A 20,533-nucleotide genomic window follows, 5' to 3' on the forward strand; every position below is an offset into this window, starting at 1 on the left:
ACCCCCACCTCTGGAAGATTGTGTAAGCCACATCTGGGCGAAGGGACCACTCGTGGGAGGCGAAGGACCTGCTCAGATGGTCGGCCAACGTGTTCTGCACCCCTGGCAGAAAAAACGCTTCGAGGCGAATCGAGTGGGTCACGCAAAGATCCCAGAGGAGCAGTGCCTCCTTGCAAAGCGGGGAGGATCGGGCTCCGCCCTGCTTGTTGACATAGAACATTGCTGTGGTGTTGTCCGTGTACACCACTACACAGCGGTCCTGGAGGTGGGTCCGAAAGGCGAGACACGCCAAACGGATCGCTCTCAGCTCCCGGACGTTGATGTGGAGGAAGAGCTCCTGGGCTGACCAGAGACCCTGGGTGTTCAGGTCTCCTATGTGAGCCCCCCATCCAAGCGCCGAGGCGTCTGTGGTCAGGGTGACCGACAGGCGAGGAGGGCGGAACGGGACCCCCGCGCAGACAACTTCCGGATCCAGCCACCAAGCGAGCGTCTGGAGAGTGGCCTTCGCCACCGTCACCACCATGTCTATGGGGTCGCGATGGGGGCGGTACACCAATGCCAGCCACATTTGGAACGGACAAAGTCGCAGCCTCGCGTGTGCGGTCACAAATGTGCACGCTGCCATGTGACCCAGCAGGCGCAGGCAGGATCGCACCGTTGTAGGGAAGGCCTGCAGTGTTCGTATGAAGGAGACCAACGTCTCGTGCCGAGGACGAGGTAGGCAGGCTCTGGCTAAAGTGGAGTCGAGGACCGCTCCTATGAACTCCACCCTTTGTGCTGGAACTAAGCTGGACTTTTCCGCGTTGATAAGCAGGCCTAGAGACCGGAACAGGTGCAGTATCTCGGTCACCTGAGCCGCTACCAGCTGTTGGGAGCGACCGCGAATCAGCCAGTCGTCGAGATACGGGTACACGTGAATTCGATGACGGCGGAGGGCTGCGGCCACGACCGCCATACACTTGGTGAACACCCTCAGTGCGGTGGAGAGGCCGAAGGGTAGTACCGCAAACTGGTAGTGAGCTTTGTTGACTACGAAGCGCAGGCATCGTCTGTGGGGGGGGTAAATTGCCACATGAAAGTATGCATCCTTCATGTCGAGGGCGGCAAACCAGTCTCCCGGATCCAGGGAAGGAATAATGGTCCCCAAGGTCACCATACGAAACTTGAGCTTGCATAGGTGTCTGTTGAGCTCTCGGAGGTCCAAGATGGGACGAAGGCCTCCTTTCGCCTTGGGGATTAGAAAGTACCTGGAGTAGAATCCCCTGCCCCGCCTGCTGCGAGGCACCTCCTCGATAGCACCCACGCTCAACAGAGTCTCGACCTCCCGTAAGAGGACTTGCTCGTGAGAGGGGTCCCTGAAGAGGGACGGGGAAGATGGGTGGGAGGGAGGGGGCGAAATAAACTGCAGGCGGTAGCCGTGCTGGACGGTGTTGAGGACCCAGCTGTCCGACGTTATAGAACGCCACGCCTGGAGGAATCGGGAAAGGCGACTTGAAAACAATAGGGATGGATCCAGGGGGGACAGTGGTGGGCCGTCCTCGGGCGTCCCATCAAAAGGCCGGTTTTGGGCCTTGAGGAGCCTTGGAGGAGCTCTGGGCCTGGTTACACCGACCCCCCGATGGTCTGCGGCGGAAAGGGGCCGCTCAGCGATTATTAAATGGCCGGGATCTGGCCTGGGTGAAGGGCCGGTAGGGCTGTTGCCGGAACGATCGCCTTTGGGTAGCCGGGGTGTGCATTCCCAAAGTCCGAATAGCAACCCTCCCATCCTTCAGGGTCTGGATTCTCGTGTCCGTCTTTTCAGAGAAGAGACCCTGAGTCTCAAAGGGGAGGTCCTGGAGGGTGTATTGTACCTCCGGCGGCAAGGTGGAGGATTGCAGCCACGCAATACGCCGCATTGTTATCCCGGACGCCATGGTCCTGGCTCCCGAGTCCACGGAGTCCACAGCCGCTTGAATCAAGGTTTGGGAGGCTGTCTTGCCCTCGTCCAGGAGCGCCGAGAATTCCCGGCGAGAGTCTTGCGGGGTCAGCTCTGCAAATTTACCCAGGCACCCCAAGATGTTGAAAGTGTACCGGGAAAGGAGGGCCATTTGGTTTGCAATGTGGAGCTGAAGGCCTCCCGCTGAATAGATTTTTCGCCCCAAGAGGTCCATGCGCCGCGACTCCTTGGACTTTGGCGCAGCGGCCGGCTGTCCGTGCCTTTCCCGGTCGTTCACGGACTGGACAACCAGAGAGTCCGGGGCTGGGTGCACATACAAGTATTCGTACCCCTTGGGTGGAACGGAATATTTTCTCTCCTCCCCTCGCGCCGTGGGGGGAACGGAGGAAGGCGACTGCCAGATGGTAGCATTATTCCGCTGGATTGTGCGGATGAATGGCAGTGCTACTCTCACGGGGGCCTCGGCTCCCACAACGTCGGTAACTGGGTCATCGACCTCTTGGACCTCCTCAATGGGCAGGTTAATGGCCTTAGCTACCCGTCGTAGAAGGCCCTGATGCGCTTTCAGGTCAATAGGCGGGGGTTCGGATGGTGATGCCCCCGCCACCGCCTCGTCAGGTGATGAGGACGAGGATTGGCCTGGCTGCACCTCCTCCGGCATTTGCTCTGCCCCTGGGCGATCAGCCACCAGTGTCTCTTGCCCCAATGGCGGGCCTCGAGGGGAGGTGGTCTGTCCCGTTGGAGACGGGGCCTGCTGATAGTGGCCTCCGGCACGGAACGCGCCGCACTCGCCTGTCTCGGTGGAAGGGGGGGCCCTTGCTCATGTTGGGCCCAGGGTACCCAAAATCCCCACTGCTGGGGTCCATGGTCCCGTGGGAGAGACTCTGCCCTGAAGTCCACCACACTGCCCTCAGCGGAAGCAATGGAGGGTTCCCGCGAAGGCCAGGGAGGAGCCGTGGCGGTCCCCGAGCGGACGGCCGACGCAGGCGTCACGTGTCTCGCCGGTGCCGAAGGTCGGTGCCGGTCATGAGATGTCAGCGGAGAGCGGGACCTGCGTGAGGCGCGGTACCGGGAGCTCGAGCGGCGGCGCCGGGAGCTCGACCGACGGTGCCGAGAAGTCGACCGACGGCGTCGGGAGCTCGACCTGCGATGCCTGGAGCTTGATCTTGAGCGTGAACGGCGTCGTCGTGAGCGGCTCCGGGAGTCTCAGTGCCGAGAGCGATACCTGGAACCGGACCTGCTGCGGTGCCGGTGACTCGGTGACTGGGACCGGCCCCGCGATTGAGAGCGGAGCCGGGACTGCGACCGGTGCCGAGACGGGGAGCGGCGTCGCGATGTAGACTGCCTTCCGGACCGGGACCGGTGCGGCGGCGACCGCCTCCGAGAGTGGGATCGGGATCGAGACCGAATCCTAGAGCGCCGACCGTCTCGCTCAGCCAGGGAAGGAGGCCGCATCATCAGCGGTTTGCCTACTGACTTAGGCGCCCGCACCGGTGGTGCCGGGGGCCGGAGGCTCTGAGCTTCCGTGAGCTCAATCAGCTCCCTCGCCGTCGCAAACACCTCAGGCGTGGACGGGATCCGCAGCTCCTCCTCGGTGGGTACCGGGGAACTGGGGGGTGCCGGACTCGACGGCCCTTGCGGCGCCGGAGTCGACGGCACGGTGCACTGCTTGTGCACTGCCTCAGCCTGAACCGTTTTCAGCGGCGGCGGCTGGGCTAACGGCTTCTGTGGCTGCTTTGCCGAGGCCGTCTTCGGCGCCTTATGCTTCCTTCCTGGGGAGAGGGAGCGGTGCCGGGACTTCGGTGCCGGGTGCCAAGGACCCTCCGCAGCACCGGAGCGGCTCGGTGCTGCCGGTGCGCTGCTCGCCGAGGAAGGCTTCGGCGCCGGTGGAGTTGGCGCCGGAGGCTGGAGCGAAGCCTCCATCAGCAGCTGCTTCAGGCGAGAGTCCCGCTCCTTCCTCGTTCGGGGTTTGAAGGCCACGCAGATCGGACACTTGTCAGTCCTGTGCGACTCCCCGAGGCAGCGGAGGCAGGAGTCGTGCGGGTCACTCACTGGCATGGGCCGCTGGCAAGCCGCGCAGGGCTTGAATCCCGGTGCCCCGGGCATAAGCCCGCACCGGGAGCGGAAGAAGAGGGCTAACCCCTCTAATTCCCTACGAAACTACACTATACAACTATATACACAACTAGAACAATTAACTTAACTAACTACTAACAACTATGTATACTATAACTATGGAGAACGCTAGGGCTGTGGAGGTAAGGGAGCACTCCACTGTTCCTACTGGCCGTCACGGGCGGGAAGAAGGAACTGAGGAGCGGACGGGCCGGCTGGGGTATATATCCAGCGCCATACTGGCGCCACTCCAGGGGGCGCCCAGCCGGCCCGCCGGAGTTGCTAGGGTAAAAATGTTCCGGAGAAGCCGTGCACGCGCGGCGCGCACACCTAAATGGAATGCATAGGAGCAATCACTCGAAGAAGAACCTGATATTTTGATTGGGTGACTAAATAGTATATTATTGGAGAGACTGTTAGCGGACAGTAAGGTGCCCAGCCCTCACTTGAAGTCCATGAGAGTAAAGGCACCTCCCATTTCTGCCTTTGAAAATCTCCCACATATGTGGCACCGAGATCAAAACCCTTTTTTGCTACATGCCATACTACACATAAGAACCCATCTCAGTACTGAAAAACTTACAATGTAAATAGACAATGAGTGGGAGGGGAAACAGAGGCAAGTGACAGAGCCAGGCACAGATGTTGCATATCCTGATATCCAATCAGATATCCTATCCATAAAGCCAAACTGCCTCTCATACTGCCTGAGGTACAGTAACCTTAGAAAAGGCTCGGATACAAATCCTAAGAAAACTGGAGATTGGTCCATAGAGAGAACCCTCAGTGAAGGAAGAGATGCTTCATGAAAATCTGTTAAAAATACAATAAATAAATCCCATTTATATTGCTTCACAAAATATTCTCTTCTGAATGTTTAACTTTCTCCTATAATGGCTGATAACAGTGGTGAAATGCTCAGTGAATTTGTAAACCAGGTGCCTATAATGTGGCATAAAATGTTCATTATGCAAATCTGATTGCTCAAATCTTCATATGCAACTCATTTATTTATACTAGGGCTGAAGATACTCAATTCTTTGCCTTTCCTATGAGAACACACTGCCACATTTCTCTAGATAATTGTTTACATGCCAGAGAAAAACCTTTCAGAATCCAGGAGGGAAAAAAAAACAACTCTCTCCCTCCCCGCCCCCACTGTCCTTCTCCCTCCCCCCCGCCACACACACCCCTCAAAATAAAAAATAAAAAAATAGCTCTAGCAGTAGGGGGAGAAAAAGTCATTTCAAGAATGGATTTGAACTTTTGGCTCCTTGAGCTAAGTGGGGGGTGGATTGAGCAGATAAGAAAGACATCAAAGTTCGGTCTTTGAAACGGGTTCTGAGTGACACATTCAGAGAGCATTTTTTTAAAAAAATAGCATTGATGTTGTACACCAAAGTAACCCAGTTGTTCTTCCCAAATAGAGGTTAGATTCTGAATACTTGCAGGTTATAAGAAAGAAAGAGGAACAGGGCAGTGGAGGTGTATGAATAGAAAATATCTGCCAGGAGAAAAATAAAAAAATAAAAAAGGTAGAAATTGAACTTCACAAGGGCATTGTAGTCTTTAAGACCATCTTAAATTCACTCTTTTGAGCTAAAGTAGGGAATGGGACAATGGATACAACTGCGGAGGGAATGCGAACAAAGGACTGAGAAGCAGAAGTCTCAGAGCTAGATTCCAGTATTGCCAACTAGAGCTGGATAAATACCTGATTTTTCAGTTCATTGACAGCTCTGGGAAATCGGGGGAAAAACAAAACAAAAAATAAAACCACCATGGTTTGGAGCCAATCCAACCCAGCCCAACAATTCAGAAAAAAAATTAGTGAACCAGACAAGACCATTTTGGCTTGAAGGAAACAGGTCATTCATCCAGAAATGTTTTGTTTCTGGCCATGTTTAAAGGGCAAGATGAATAAAATGTGTACGGCTATGTCTCCATGCTTATAAAACCTTTAGTTCAGTGGTTGGAGCCCTCACCTGGGCTGAGGGAGACCAAGGGTCAAATCCCCTCTTTGGAGAGGAGATTTGAACCTTCCTCTCCTCCCTGTCTCCAGGTTGTAGAGCCATTCTCCCTTTGTGACATAGAATATATGACTATTCAGATACAAAAGTGCAACAGCCTCATCGGGAGAGATGGAGAGAGACGTACACGCTATATTTCAGGCCATCCCTCCATAGCATGGGTCTTACCTATCTTACAGATGTATCATGGGGTTTAGGTGATGTTTGTAAATATCTGAGATATCATCAGATGAAAGATCATGGTTTGAATCCTCCATTACACAAAGACCCCATTGTAGTTCACAGGAATTAAGTCGTGTCCCTTTAAATTATTTGGGACCCTTCTCTCTTGTGGACCTCCCTGTCTTCTATTTCAGAAGCCACTTAATCCTAACAGAGCAACAGCATATATATGTAGCGAGGTCTTGTATAAATAAGTTAATAAACAGAGTTAGTTGTAACCCAACTGTCCCCATTTCATTCTTGATGTTATGCAGACAGCAAAAAAATTGCAACACCATTATACCACTCTGGCTGCGTAAATGGATTTTAATGGGAGTGGGACAGATATCGCAATCCCATGCAATATCTTTGGGGACCACTGTATTAAATTTATGAATTATACTCCTTGGGGAAGGTGTACCACAGCTCCTCCTGGAACTAGAAACAGTGGAGGAGTGATTAATGCTGGTGTCTGAAACAGTAAACTCCAGAGAGGTACAATCTCCTGGGGTGGCCGCAGTATACTGATTCAAACTGCAACTTCCAGAGACCAGATAAACAAATAAAGGGCTTTTGGTATATAAAGGTGTTTACGGCCTTCATTCTGATCCAGCAAATGGACATGAACTTTTGTCCAAGGGGGGCCCTATCCTGCCCAAGGGTTGGAAAGACTTGGGCCTACTGGAGCTCCTAAGACTGATGTGTGTTTCCTGGCATGTTTAGTGTGCATGGAAATCTGTTGTTTTTTAATCTGTTTTTCTTGTAATGCTTTTATCTTAAGAATAAATATACTGCTAAGAGAGCTGTGTGGTCACTTCTAGCTGTTGGCATTACATGATCCATAGCCTCGTAGAGAAAGAAAGTCTCAGGCACTGGCCAGTAAACAGGCTTGTCAGAGATATCACAGAGTATGGTAGGGGGCCGTGCAGAGTCAGAAAGCAGTGGGACAAGGGCCTCTACCCAGAGACGAGTGATAGCAGAGCTCCTGAGACCTGACTGACCACTCTGGGAGTGAACCACGGAGGGGAAGTAAAAGTAAAGTTAGCCTTGAAACCGTGAACGTGAAAGTAACTGATACCTACTTCAAGGCCCCTTTGCACTGCCAGAGTGGTGTAAAGAGGCTTTAGTGTAATGAAAATCAAATCCCTTAAGTGTGAAAAATACTATGTCGGGTAAGTGGATAAACTTGCTTGTAATACCTGCTGGTGCACAATAATGGCATCAGCACCATATAATCTGTATGTCTCTAGCCATAACAAAAGTGCATATCCAAGTGGCACTGCTGCTTTCCTAATCACTGTTTTTAAGCAAGAGCGTACGTGTCACTGGGAATCATTGTACTCCGAAGTGTGGTTATCAGAAATGGCTGTAGCATATGTACTGTATTTTCTTGTTCATCCTGACATTTTGTATTTTCAGTTGGCAGCAAGAAGAGAAAGACACAGCAGCCAGTTGCAAAATGGATTCGGTGATAGCTGCTTGGTTCTGTCAGATTAAAGGGGCACCAAGCTACTGGGAAAGAGTCCCTTTAACAGGACAAACTCCAAAGTGGAGGAAGTTAAGGACCAATAAGTCCTCCCTCTTGGACACAGTGCCCATCATAGGCAGCCTAATGCAACTGGAAAACTTCACTCTGTCAGGAAAGTATATTAGCCATTCTAGTCAAACAAAATGACACACAACCAGTTTTGTTTCCTTCTTTGCTTTTAGTGAAACAATGTCTTTGCCTATTTGCAAAGATCCCATTATCACGAAACAAAGCATCAGGAGTAATACAAAGGGACAGGGTCCGTAGCAAGAGATTACAAAGATGCCTCTTAAATCCTAATGTTTTATTGATCTATTTGAGATTCTCCAAGTTTGTTTGTTTGGTATGATAAATCCTTTCAAATCTGTCCCCTTTGTGTGTTCTCCACAGCTACTTTATGGCCCCTTTGCAGTGCCAGACTGGTGTAAAGGGCCTTCAGTGTAAATGAAAATCAAATCCATGAAGTGTGCACATTCTCAGGTATTCTGAACTCTCTATTTACAGCTGCTTGCATCTCTGTGGTAACAAAGGCAGTTAATATCAAATCTCCTGAACTATCTCTTCTAGTTCAAGAGCATCATAAATCATTGCAAGCTAACAGTTGGTTTGCATGTGTGCATATCAGAATTAGAGATAATGTCTAGCAATGAGCCAGGACTCCTGGGGGTCTTACCCTCTGCTCTACCACTAACTGGCTCTTTGCCCACTTAGATCTTCATCTCTACAAAGACTTAGGCATGTGCTTAACTTTAGACAATCTGAGTAGGCCCATTAATAAAGAGTGGGTAAAGTGGAACATGTGCTTAAATCTTGGCAAGGTCAGGGGCTTAACTTCTCTGGCTATGTCTACATTACAATTTACTTCGGTATGACTTACATCGCTCAAGGTGTGAATAATCCAGTGACCTAAGCGCCGGTCTCCCACTGACATAGTTATCACCTCTCGTGTGAGGTGGAATTATTAAGCTGATGGGAGAGCTCTCTCCCGTCAGCTTAGAGCATTTTTACCCGTTGCAGCAATTACTGTAGTGTAGATATGCACTCTGACTCACCAGTTTATCTGTTGGAGAAGCAGCGTGTACAATACCATTTTTCTACCTGATGGTTGATTGTTTTTAATTGTTGATTTATCATTTCATATCTAAAAACAATTGTGTTCAGCCCCAGGAATGCAATTCCACATTGCAACCAAAGATTACATAAGAAGTCAAAGGTATATTCCTTATGGTACTATCAGTCATAAAAATCAGACATTCTATTCACTATTAGTTTTCTCAGTCTCCAGGGGAATTTGCATCCTACAGCATGTGGCAGGCAAACAAGGCAGATACATACTAGCTAATCTTATTAATATATTGAGTATCAACAGACCATAGGCATGGACTGGAGAATTAAGGCAGAGAGTGGCACACAGAACTTCAGGGTACATTTCCTGGAGAGATACTGAAGAAGAACAGGCTTTACTGGCTAATATGTTTAGAATCTAAGGTCATCACAGTTGATGATAATGTTTTCCCCAAGATCTAATTTATATGCATTGAGATAAACATAACTAGCAAGAACATCTGGAACAGCACCATTGGTGGTTCCCACTAGTGTTACAAGCAGAACTAGAAATGAGCCCAATCCCCAACTCTTTCTACTTCGGTTCTTATGTGGCCCCCATAACTAGTATCTGAGCACCACACCGAGTCAGGAACTGAGCCCAGGTCACCTGAGTTCCAGTCTGGTGACTCAACCACATGTAATTCTTCTTCTGGTGTATGCAGAGGAAGTTCTGAACTTACAAATTGGCTCTTCCCTCTACCTCCAAAATCCTGTTACTTAAAAGCAAGCTTTGAATCTGCCTCCAAACATTGCTATTCCAGTCCATATTGAAGCACAAACAGCAGAAACCATTAGCACTGGTTAAGTGAGAGTCTACAATGGGAAATGCAGTGCCATAAATAAGACACAAATGTGCCTAGGTAGACCCTTTCAACACATGGCATTTCTCCCCATCTCCCTTTTCTTTCAAGGAAAAGAGACTGTTCTCGGTGTCTTGATGTTGTAGTGGAAATAGAATTTGTGACAAATCTGCTTAACAGCAATATATATATTGTTGTTCTTCCCTTTGTGCTAAGCATAGGTGCTGGCTCTGTGAAATCACTTAGCAGGTTGTGAATGAAGCATGAAATGAAAAATCCTTGCCCGTTGCACAGAGAGAATACAGACAGTGCCCTATAATTTATTATGCTGTGATATGTGCTGTGTGCTAGACTAACAAAGAAACAGTTAGTACCTTGAAACCTTCAACCTCTACTTTCTCTTTGTATCATTTTCTTCACTGCAGCTGCCCCTTCTTCTGTAGGTTGGCTGAAGCATCAAAAGAGAAAGAAGATCCATTTTCCTTCGCCTGAAAGAAAACAGAAGGTCTGATTCAAATTTTACACTGGTGTAAATCCATTGATTATTTGTGTTTTACTCCAGCAAGGAGAGAGGAGAATAAAGTCCAATAAAAAAAATAAAAGATTTTCATATATAATATATATGTACATACCCAAATACATTCACATCCACAAACCCAATGCCTTGGTTTAATCTTTAAGCAAACAAATTAAGATCTTGGTAGAGTTTGTTGCTGGTATTCCTTTTTTCCACTTGACCTGCTGAGACTTGGTGCTCTTTCATCTCAGTCATGCTGGAAATAAAAAATAATCCCATCTCCAACTACTCTCCAAACACTAGGACATCAAAGTTTTTTCTTATACAAGTTCTCCTTATAACTTTTTTTTAAATGACGTGTTTTAACAAAGGGAAGAAAATATGAAGCCTGTTTTCTGCTATGGAGCCACATAAAAACAAGGGATAGGCTCAGGCAGCAAAAGAGAGTTTCTATCCTAACCTTAACGAGCGTTCATAATGAAAAAAGGCTTCTCTTAGCCAAAGTGCAGACAATGAAAATGAGAGCTCCTCCATCTCGCTCATCCTGCCCTCTCCCTACTGCTGGTTTATATATTCAGCACCTTCACAGGAACCAATTTTTGGTTGTCAATCGGGATTAAACTACTTGATTGCTGAGCCACAGAGCCTCTGGTGATGACTCTCCTGTGCAGTCTCTCCCAGCAGCAAAGAGGTGGTTCCCAGTGGCCTAAAACAGGGTTTTGGCAGAAACCTCACAACCTCCTTGTACCAGGTACAAAGTAGGACTCAGCCAGCCTCTTACGAGGCTGAAAAGTTGAGAGACCTTTCTTACACTAATAGAGGGTTGGAATAATTCACAAATACTCACGAAAAAATTATCATTAGATTTAGTAAGCACAGCCAGGCTGCTCAACATAAAGGGGGAAGTTACTGAAGGCACAAAGGGCAATTTTGGTACCCGATTCCCAATGAAAGTTAAAGGGCATCTGGTGCCTGACACCTCACTTTGAGTCTTTGAAAGCCCACACAAAAGGCAAGAAATTTTCCAGAAGTGCTTAAGTCCCATTGACTTTCAGCGAGACGTCTGCTGGGATTTGCAAAGGACTCTAAGTATGCCAGGCTTGGTCTACATTTCACAGTTTTACTGGCATCATTGTGTTGGCTAGGAGCGTGACAAAAAATAATCTGAAAACCTCACACCCATTAGCCAACATAGTTATGCCATCAAAACACTCAGTGTGGACAACTATCCTGTGCAAAGTGCTTTTGCCAGCATAGCTAATGTTGTATAGGGAGGTGGTATAGTTATCTCAACAGAACTCCTCTTGCCGGCATACATTGCGCCTCTACCAGGGGGCTTTGCCGGGATAGCTATGACAGCAAAGGCTCTGTAGTGTAGGCAAGCCCTAATTTTCTTAGGCTCCTTTGAAAGCCCCAACCATAGGCTCTGAAATGCCTCAAGATTTTCATAAAAAATCATAAAAATGTAGGGCTGGAAGGGACCTCAAGAAGTCATCAAGTCCAGCTCCCAGCACTGTGGCAGGATCAAGTAAACCTGCATCATCCCTGGCAGCTGTCTGCCCAATCTATTCTCAAAAACCTCCAATGATGGAGATTCTACAACCTCCCTTGGAACTCTATTTCTCTCAGGGACATGACCGGAACATGAGCAGTCAGACTTAATGGTCAGAGCTCTTCGGGTAGGCAGACCTGGAGGTTAGAGGAGAGCCGAGCTAGAGTCTAGGATCAAGGCCAAGGGACACCCGGGAGTGTAGTTGGGAACAGAGCTGAGGGTCAGAGCCAGTGATCAGAAGTCGAATTCCAGAGCCAGTGGGTGAGCCAGAGACTTGGTCAGGAAGTAGAGCCAGGGGTTTCGAGGATAGTCACTTATGACCAGAGAGAGAGAGGGAGAGAGAGAGATTTGGATTGAAAACTTGACTTTTTCAATCCAAAAATGGACATTTCAACAAAATTTTAAGACCCCCAAAGTTGTTGCAAAATTAAATTGCTGTCCTCAGGCCAGCTCTACTTACAGCTGGTAAAGATCAAAAGAAAGAGGAAATACACTAGATTGAAGGGAAAAAAATAGTAAAAAAAATGTACAAAAAATTCACAGGTTTCATTTTTCATGTTTTCTGTTTGTGTTTTCTCTTCTTTTGCTTATTGCACCCTCATCTGTTTTCCAGGGACAAAAATGTTTAAAAAAGGGCAAGTGAGGGGAAACCAAATCCTTTTGAATAAAGAGAAAAAAACATCTTCAAAACCTCTGGACAGAGAGTAATTTTGAATTTTTCGCTCTCAGTAGCAGTGATAGAAAAATGGTAAACCTCTGACTGGGGGACATAATTAGGGAAAGAGCAGCTAAGTAGGATACACCATTATGATCCATGTATATCCACTTTAAATGATGTAGCCAATCTCTCACATCAGCATCCTAAGGAACAGTCTTTCCTAGACTATCATTACATCAGCAGTAGGACAGCCATAACGGGATGTGCATTTAGCAGAGAAATACAAGCACAATATGCCAGACTGCATTAAAATCCAGGTTGTAAAACAGAGTAACATTAATTCTCTGTAGTGAAATAATGATGCCTGGAGTTCTGTTTTGCATAACGAGGCAAGTGTTGGGCTGTGTCTTGCTAGCATATGTTGCCCCAGAATGAGGAGACTGACAGAAGAATAATTCCATTAGGTGACCCTGCCCATCGACTCAGGGTACCAAACAATTATTTTAAAATAAAACAAACAAGGAAGAGATAAGTACTGAAAAATAATGTTTTCTTTCTCCCACCGTTTGTCTAGTCTATTTACATTTAATCTCTGTGGAGCAGAGACTGTTCCTACTGTGTGCTTTTAACAGTATTATACAATTATAACACGTTTATTAGTCCTATTGCAGTAGTAATTCTATTCCCCAGCCAAGATTACAGTCCCACTGTGCTAGTCAATGCACGTGCACACACATGAGTGTCCCTGCTCCGAAGAGCACACAGTCTAAATAGCAAAGAGAAGCAATGGCTGGGAGAAGAAACAGAAGTGCAGCAAGACTATAAGGCCTGGTCTACACTAGGAATTTAATTCGAATTTAGCAGCGTTAATTCGAACTAACCGCTCAACCGTCCACACCAGGAAGCCATTTAATTCGAACTAGAGGGCTCTTTAGTTCGAATTTGGTACTCCACCTCGACAGGTGGAGTAGCGCTAAATTCGACATGGCTAGCTCGAATTAGGCTAGGTGTGGATGCTAATCGAACTTAGTAGCTCCGGGAGCTATCCCACAGTGCACCAGTCTGTTGACGCTCTGGACAGCAGTCCGAGCTTGGATTCTCTGACCAGCCACACAGGAAATGACCCGGGAAAATTTGAATTCCTTTTCCTGTCTGGGCACTTTGAATCTGACATCCTGGCTGGACATCGGGGCGAGCTCCGCAGCACCTGCAACGATGCAGAGCTCTCCAGCAGAGGAGTCCGGCCAATCCAAGAATAGAAAGAGGTCCCCAGCATGGACAGACCGGGAAGTCCTGGATCTGATCGGTGTGTGGGGCGAGGAGTCTGTGCTCTCGGAGCTGCGCTCCAACAAGCGGAATGCAAAGACCTTCGAGAAGGTCTCTAAAGCAATGATAGAGAAAGGATACAGCCGGGATGCGATGCAGTGCCGCGTGAAAGTCAAGGACCTGAGACAAGGTTACCAAAAAGTCAGAGCGGCAAACGGACGCTCCGAAGCACAGCCCCAGACATCCCGCTTCTACGAGGCACTGCATGCCATTCTCGGTGGGTCTGCCACCACTGCCCCACCAGTGACCGTGGACTCTGAGGATGGCATAGTGTACCTGGACAGTTCCTCGGCGATGTTCGCCAATGGGGAAGATGAGGAAGGGTTTGTGGAGGACGGCGCAGGCGACAGCGAACACAAGACCGCTTGCCCTGACAGCCAGGATCTCTTCATCACCCTCACAGAGATCCCCTACCAACCCTCCCTGCCCGTTAACCCGGACTCAGAATCAGGGGAAGGATCAGGCGGTAAGTGCTATAAACATGGAAACTTTTATTTTTTAAAAAACGGGTATAGAAAAAATAGAAATACTATATACAAAATTTTACATGTCAAACTATATAAATAGTAGGTCCACACATATAGGGATTGAATAATCCTCCTCTTGGGACAGTTCAAGAAAGCTCTCAGAGAGCAGCTCGAAAAGCCTCCGCAGGAGGTTCCTGGGGAGAGGTGCCTTATTCTGTGCTCCATGGAAGCACACTCTTCCGCGCCAGGAGATCCTAATGTAGAGAGGAATCATCGCCTCCACCAGCATTGCTGCATATGGTCCTGGTCTGTGCAGGGCTTCCAGTAGCATCCGCTCTCTCTGACTGCGAGTGACCCGCCTCAGGGTGATGTCGGTCTGGACAGGCTGCATCTAAGTCGGGCAATTAGTGTATTGTTACTATTGTTAACGGTTTACAATTAGGTTGCATAACAACGACCCTCGCTTAACAGCCACGTGCTGGAGGCCACAGAGAACAAGCAGACATTGATCTTTCCCGTGCACTGGCGGGAGGGGCTGGAAAAGGCTCAGCCTTTCTGCTTTCCAGATTGCCTTTAGCAGGAGAGCACAGCTATCCACTAACTGATAAGCATGATCTACTTTAAGGCTTACCAGGACTGTCTGCAAGACGGATTATGCTGTCTCTCCCCGCTTGTCCGCTCTCCTGTGCAATGGCGCCGCCAATAAGAGCGTATTCCGAAATCTCAAACTTTTCCTGAGATCTCGTGAGACTTGGTGCCCTGTATGGTCTTGTTCAGAGAAACTGACTAGACTGTGTTCACTGTTCGCAAACATGTATCTGTTCAAGGAAATCATTTACTGTTTCCCATCACACAGCTTCTGCTCTTTCCCGGACTGCCCCGGCATCCCCCTCGCAGAGGCTGGCTCAGATTAGGCGGCGAAAGAAAAAGACTCGGGAAGAGATGTTCGCGGAACTGATGGCCTGTTCCAGAGCCGAGGCGGCAGAGCAGAGACAGTGGAGGGAGAGCCTATGTCAACAGCATCGCACACACATCGAACGGGAGGATAGGTGGCGGCAGGAAGACCATCAGGCGACTCAAACGCTGCTTGGGCTAATGAGGGAGCAAACGGACACGCTCCGGCGCCTTGTTGATGTTCTGCAGGACCGCAGGCAGGAGGTGAGAGCCCCCCTGCACTGTATCTGCAACCACCCTCCAACGCCAAGAAGTCCTGTCCCCCCCTCACCGAAAATTACAAGACGGAGGGGCGGTAGGGGCCGTGAGAACTGTCACTGCACCACAGCTGAGCGCTAATGTTCCACACACCTCTGACGCTATAACTGTTTAGAAGCACTTCCCTTACAGGATCACCCAGTCCCAAATCCAAGTTTCATCACCCCACTATGTAGTAGATTAATAAAAGCTGTTTGCTGTTGTTCACTCTTTCCGTCACGTCTTTCGTGTCAGAAGACTGTGTATGTAGGGGGGGGGGGCAGGGGATTTATAATTGCACGGGATAGCCTACATTAGCAGGGTACAGACTATCGGGGGCAGGATCAACTGCAGGGCACACACAGACTGCATTCAGTAGTCACCAGGGTCCCTCTGTGTGGTGTATGCTGCCCCGTGTCATTCTGTGATGTGTACGCTTGTCCACGGTCCTAGCGCCTGCCACCCCCTAATGTTAAGGCATGCTGCCCTTACCATGCACTTCCACCGTAGGCGCGATCCTCTCCACTGCCCTGAGCCCCAACAAGAGCCCTCACCCACGGACAGATACTCACCCTTCCCCCACACCCCTCACCCCTTCCTACGCCCAAACCCACAGCCCAGAGCCTGCATCCAAATCCCTATGCAAAGACGGCACCACTCGCCCCTTCCTGCAAACCCACCCCTACATGCACAACCACTTGAAACTGTCCCCCACCCCAGAGACCTATGTAGGAGCAGGAGGCTGTCCGTACTGTATTGCACAAGCGGTCTGTACATCAGTGCACACCGTACCCAGCACAGTATGCGTCCATGTTTCAAACCCTGAACAGAAATGCAAAGTAAAGGAAAGATTTATTAAAAATAACTGTTCCATTTAATTTGTTTAAAAACGTGTTTTGGAAGTGGGGGAAACTTGGAGAACGGGGTATGTAACCGCAGATCTCACTCAACACATAGAGACACAGGCCCAGGATCAGCTTCTCTTAAAATCAAGTGTAGAGTCATAGGTTACCCTGCTCTCCGAGGAAACTTGCTTTCAAAGCCTCCCGGATACACAGCGCTTCCCGCTGGGATAGTTTTTCGGCACGGGTGTCTGGCTGAGCGTAAACAGCAGCCAGGCGATTTGCCTCAACCTCCCATCCGGCCAAAAAGGTCTCGCCCTTGCTCTCACAGACATTGTGGAGCACACAGCAAGCAGCAATAACTACGGGGATATTCTTTTCGCTGATGTCCGAGCGAGTCAGTAAGCTCCGCCACCTCCCCTTAAGACGTCCGAAAGCACACTCCACCACCATTCTGCACTTGCTCAGACGGTAGTTGAAGAGTTCCTTCTCACTGTCCAAGGCACCTGTATAGGGCTTCATGAGCCAGGGCATTAGCGGGTAGGCTGGGTCCCTGAGGATCACTGTAGGCATCTGCACATCCCCAAACGTTATTTTGTGGTCCGGGAAGAAAGTTCCTGCCTGGAGTCGTCTAAACAGACCAGAGTTCCTGAACACACGCGCGTCATGAACCTTGCCCGCCCACCCAACCAAGATGTTGGTAAAACGTCCCTTATGGTCCACCAGTGCTTGCAGCACCATTGAAAAGTAGCCCTTTCGGTTAATGTACTCGCTGGCCTGGTGGGCCGGTGGCAGGATAGGGATGTGAGTCCCATCTATAGCCCCACCGCAGTTTGGGAATCCCATCGCGGCGAAGCCATCTATGATGTCCTGGACGTTTCCGAGAGTCACTACCTTTGAGAGCAGTTGCTCAACGATTGCGTGGGCTACTTGCATCACAGCAACCCCCACGGTAGATTTGCCCACGCCAAAGTGGTTCGCTACTGACCGGTAGCTGTCTGGCGTTGCAAGTTTCCAGAGGGCTATGGCCACTCGCTTCTGCACACTCAGGGCTGCTCGCATCCGTGTGTCCTGGCGCTTCAGGGCAGGGGCCAGCAAGTCACAGAGTTCAAGGAAAGTGCCCTTACGCATCCTGAAGTTTCGCAGCCACTGTGATTCATCCCAGACCTGCAGCACTATGCGGTCCCACCAGTCCGTGCTGGTTTCCCGGGTCCAGAATCGCCGTTCCACACCATGAACTTGACCCATTGCCACCATGATCTCCACGGCGCGGCGTACCCTGCTTTGTGAGAGGTCTGCGCCACTCTGTGAATTCCTGTCCTCACCGCGCTGCTGGAGCCTCCTCGCCCGATTTCTCAGCAGCTGACTGTGGAAGAGGTGGACGATAAGGTGCGAGGAGTTGACAACGGCCATAAGTGCAGCGATGATCACAGCGGGCTCCATGCTCGCAGTGCTGTGGCGTACGCGCTGTAACTGACAAGAGAAGGGCGCGAACAGATTTCCCGCCGGCGCTTTCAGGGAGAGAGGGCGGGAGTGACGATTCAATAATGACAGTTACCCAAAACCACCCTCGACACATTTTTCCCCCAGCAGGCATTGGGGGGCTCTACCCAGCATTCCAATGGGCAGCGGGGAATGCAGGAACTGTGGGATAGCTTCCCACAGTGCACCGCTTCCAAAGTCGACGCTGGCCCCGTGAATGTGGACTCAGAAATTCGAATTAGTGTATTTAGTATGGATACACAAATTCGACTTCATAAGGTCGAATCCACAAATTCGAACTAAGTTGATTTGAAATAGTCTTGTAGTGTAGACAAGGCCTAATCCAATGTCAGTGGGAGAATCAGGAATAGTAACCACATCTCCTGAGCTCCAGTGCAGTGCTCAGTCCACTAAATGACACTTCCCTTTCTCCCACCTTTTTGTCTCTTCAGTTATGAGTTATTCCTTTCAGGAATGCTCTCCTACGTAGGGTATGTCTACTCTGCAATTTTAGGCGTGATTGCAGCATCTGTAGACATACCCAGATTAAAGCTAGGGTAATTACTCAGGAGAGTAGCCGATGATGAAGCCCATCCTGCTGCAGCTTCACTGTTTCAGTACACACCCTAGCTAGACCAAAGCTAGGTTGGGTATGTCTACATGAGCTGCTGCAATCACACACCCCAATTACAGTGTAGACAAATCTCAAGCGCATGTACAGTGCCTAGCACACGGGGACCCAGATGTTTGTTGGAGCCTCTAAGAACTACTATAATTCAAATAATATTACTTTAAAAAAAATCAGGTAGTCCCTCGGACCCCTCCGAAAACACAGGAGGGATACAGGAGTACAGGATTGTATCCTCTTTCATGCCAGGGGAGAGGAAATCCAAAATATGAAATCTAGCATCACACCTATACCACCTTTCACCTAATCTTCTTCAATCCACTTTTAACTTTAACACTGTTTGCCCTTGTTCAAAATATCTGGAGATCGTCAGTCTTGCAAAACTTCCCCAGGAGTGAGTGAAGAATCAAAACCATACTGCAGTACTTTTATTACACACCTGTCAGCGTTTATTTGTTATCTTCTCATTGCCGTGGCTGGAATGGAGTCTGACACTAACAAGCCAAACTGTGTTGTACAGGAGTTTATTACCTTATGTTTCAGCCTGCTAACCATCTACCAGACTATACAATGCATCCATGCAGAATATCCACAGTATTGCATTTAATCTAGTTAGGAGTCCATCACCGATTTAATTAAAAAAAAAAAAAAAAAAAAAAAAAAAGGCTAGCTCTCAAATATGTACAAGCAAATACAAAACTATCTACTCCACTCTCAGTGCCCTGATTCTCTGGAGATGGCATTATTATTATTCCTCATCCAAATAACTACTACATCTCAATGATAAAGCAGAAGATTATGTGTCACTTGCTAATAGAATTAAAATATATGTAGTGGGTAAGAGGTCACAGGGGTGTCTACACTTTGCGGTTAGAGGAAATTTATTATCTAGGCACAAATGGATGAAATACAACTGGGGAGTTAACAGACAGATTTGGAAATTTTGTTGCTGCTGTCAGTTTAATTCAATACCTGGTTCCTGCAACATTATTTTAAAGCATTTAATAAATAGAGTGGCAATCTTAAAAATCTAGTGGAAGCATTAATGTCTGGTTGGTTTTTTTTACCCCCATTCTGCAATTGTCATTTGCCTGCTTGCCTCTCATACAAAGCCTCTGGAGGTTCCAGGATAATATATGGAAATAATTTGATAACCTAGCTGCATAGTATTCAATTCCCAGAGGAGCTAGTGTATCTCCAGCAACAGTGGTGTAACAGAGAACTTTTAATATGTTTTTCCATCAGTGCAATTCATCAACTGGCTTTTTATTCGTTATGCCAGGACAGCAATGGACCTATTTTCAGGACGTATTGCAAACAAACAGCCCCCTTGTGAATCAGTGCAGCAAGCTGCCTATTGTTTCCTTCTAAATTCTTTCTTAGTGTGAATTTAATGCCAACAAAGAATGAGCATCCCATGGGCTAAAGTGCCAGCCTAGGAGTCAGGAGACCCTTATTTAATTTCCCGCTCTGCTACAGACTTCCTGTGTGACCTTGGGCAAGTCACTTAGCCTCTCTGTGCTTCAGTTCCCCATCTGTCAAATGCAAATAATAGCATTTCCCTACCTCAGAGACCATGATATTTTGAGGTTTTTCCCATCACTAACTAATGTATGTCATCATCTTTTATTGTTTCTCTCTTTTTCAGCAACACTAAAAGGAGGAACCTCCTTGAGTCTCAAGAGGTTTGTTGGTTCAATAAAAAGATGATATACCCACCCTCTACACATTTCTTATTTGTTGTTGATTTGACATGTCAGGTTCCATACTCTACACTACGAGGTAGAGACATTCTTCTGACTCACACTGGTAGCCAGATCAGGTGTCCTTACTAGCAAAAAGCTGAGAGGCAAAAGCTCTAAGGCAGATGGAATTAAGGGTAGAGGCTGAGGTAGTTGTTTAGGAGGAAGATCAGGCTGAGCTTTGTGTTTTTTGTAATCCAAACGAACCATAAAGAAAATTCCTGGAGGGAGGTAAATTTGGAGCATATTCACTGTGTATGTAATATTAGGAGCAGGGTCAAAATGCCACCTGCTAACAGTACATAAATGACCATGCCAATATGACAGATCATCTAACATGCACATTCAAACATGCCTTCTCACCTGTATCCAAGCATCCATGTCCTGGTATAATTTTTTAGAAATGGTGAA

At 48.4% G+C, this 20,533-nt stretch overlaps 1 protein-coding gene across 9 annotated transcripts in view; it reads right to left on the reverse strand.

Moving 5' to 3' along the window:
- Positions 1–20,533, reverse strand: part of LRRTM4 (leucine rich repeat transmembrane neuronal 4) — a 799,408-nt gene that overhangs the window by 761,619 nt on the left and 17,256 nt on the right. For 7 of the 9 annotated variants that reach the window (XM_045008275.1, XM_045008274.1, XM_045008272.1 and 4 more), the window contains exon 2: positions 10,092–10,205. The exons of the other annotated variants lie outside the window; for them this stretch is intronic. The gene's annotated coding sequence lies outside the window, so the exon portion shown is untranslated. The remainder of the gene's footprint in view (positions 1–10,091; positions 10,206–20,533) is intronic. 9 annotated transcript variants of the gene reach the window in all.

The sequence above is a fragment of the Mauremys mutica genome, chromosome 2, assembly GCF_020497125.1.
Source record: "Mauremys mutica isolate MM-2020 ecotype Southern chromosome 2, ASM2049712v1, whole genome shotgun sequence".
In the NCBI taxonomy this organism is placed as follows: domain Eukaryota; kingdom Metazoa; phylum Chordata; order Testudines; family Geoemydidae; genus Mauremys; species Mauremys mutica.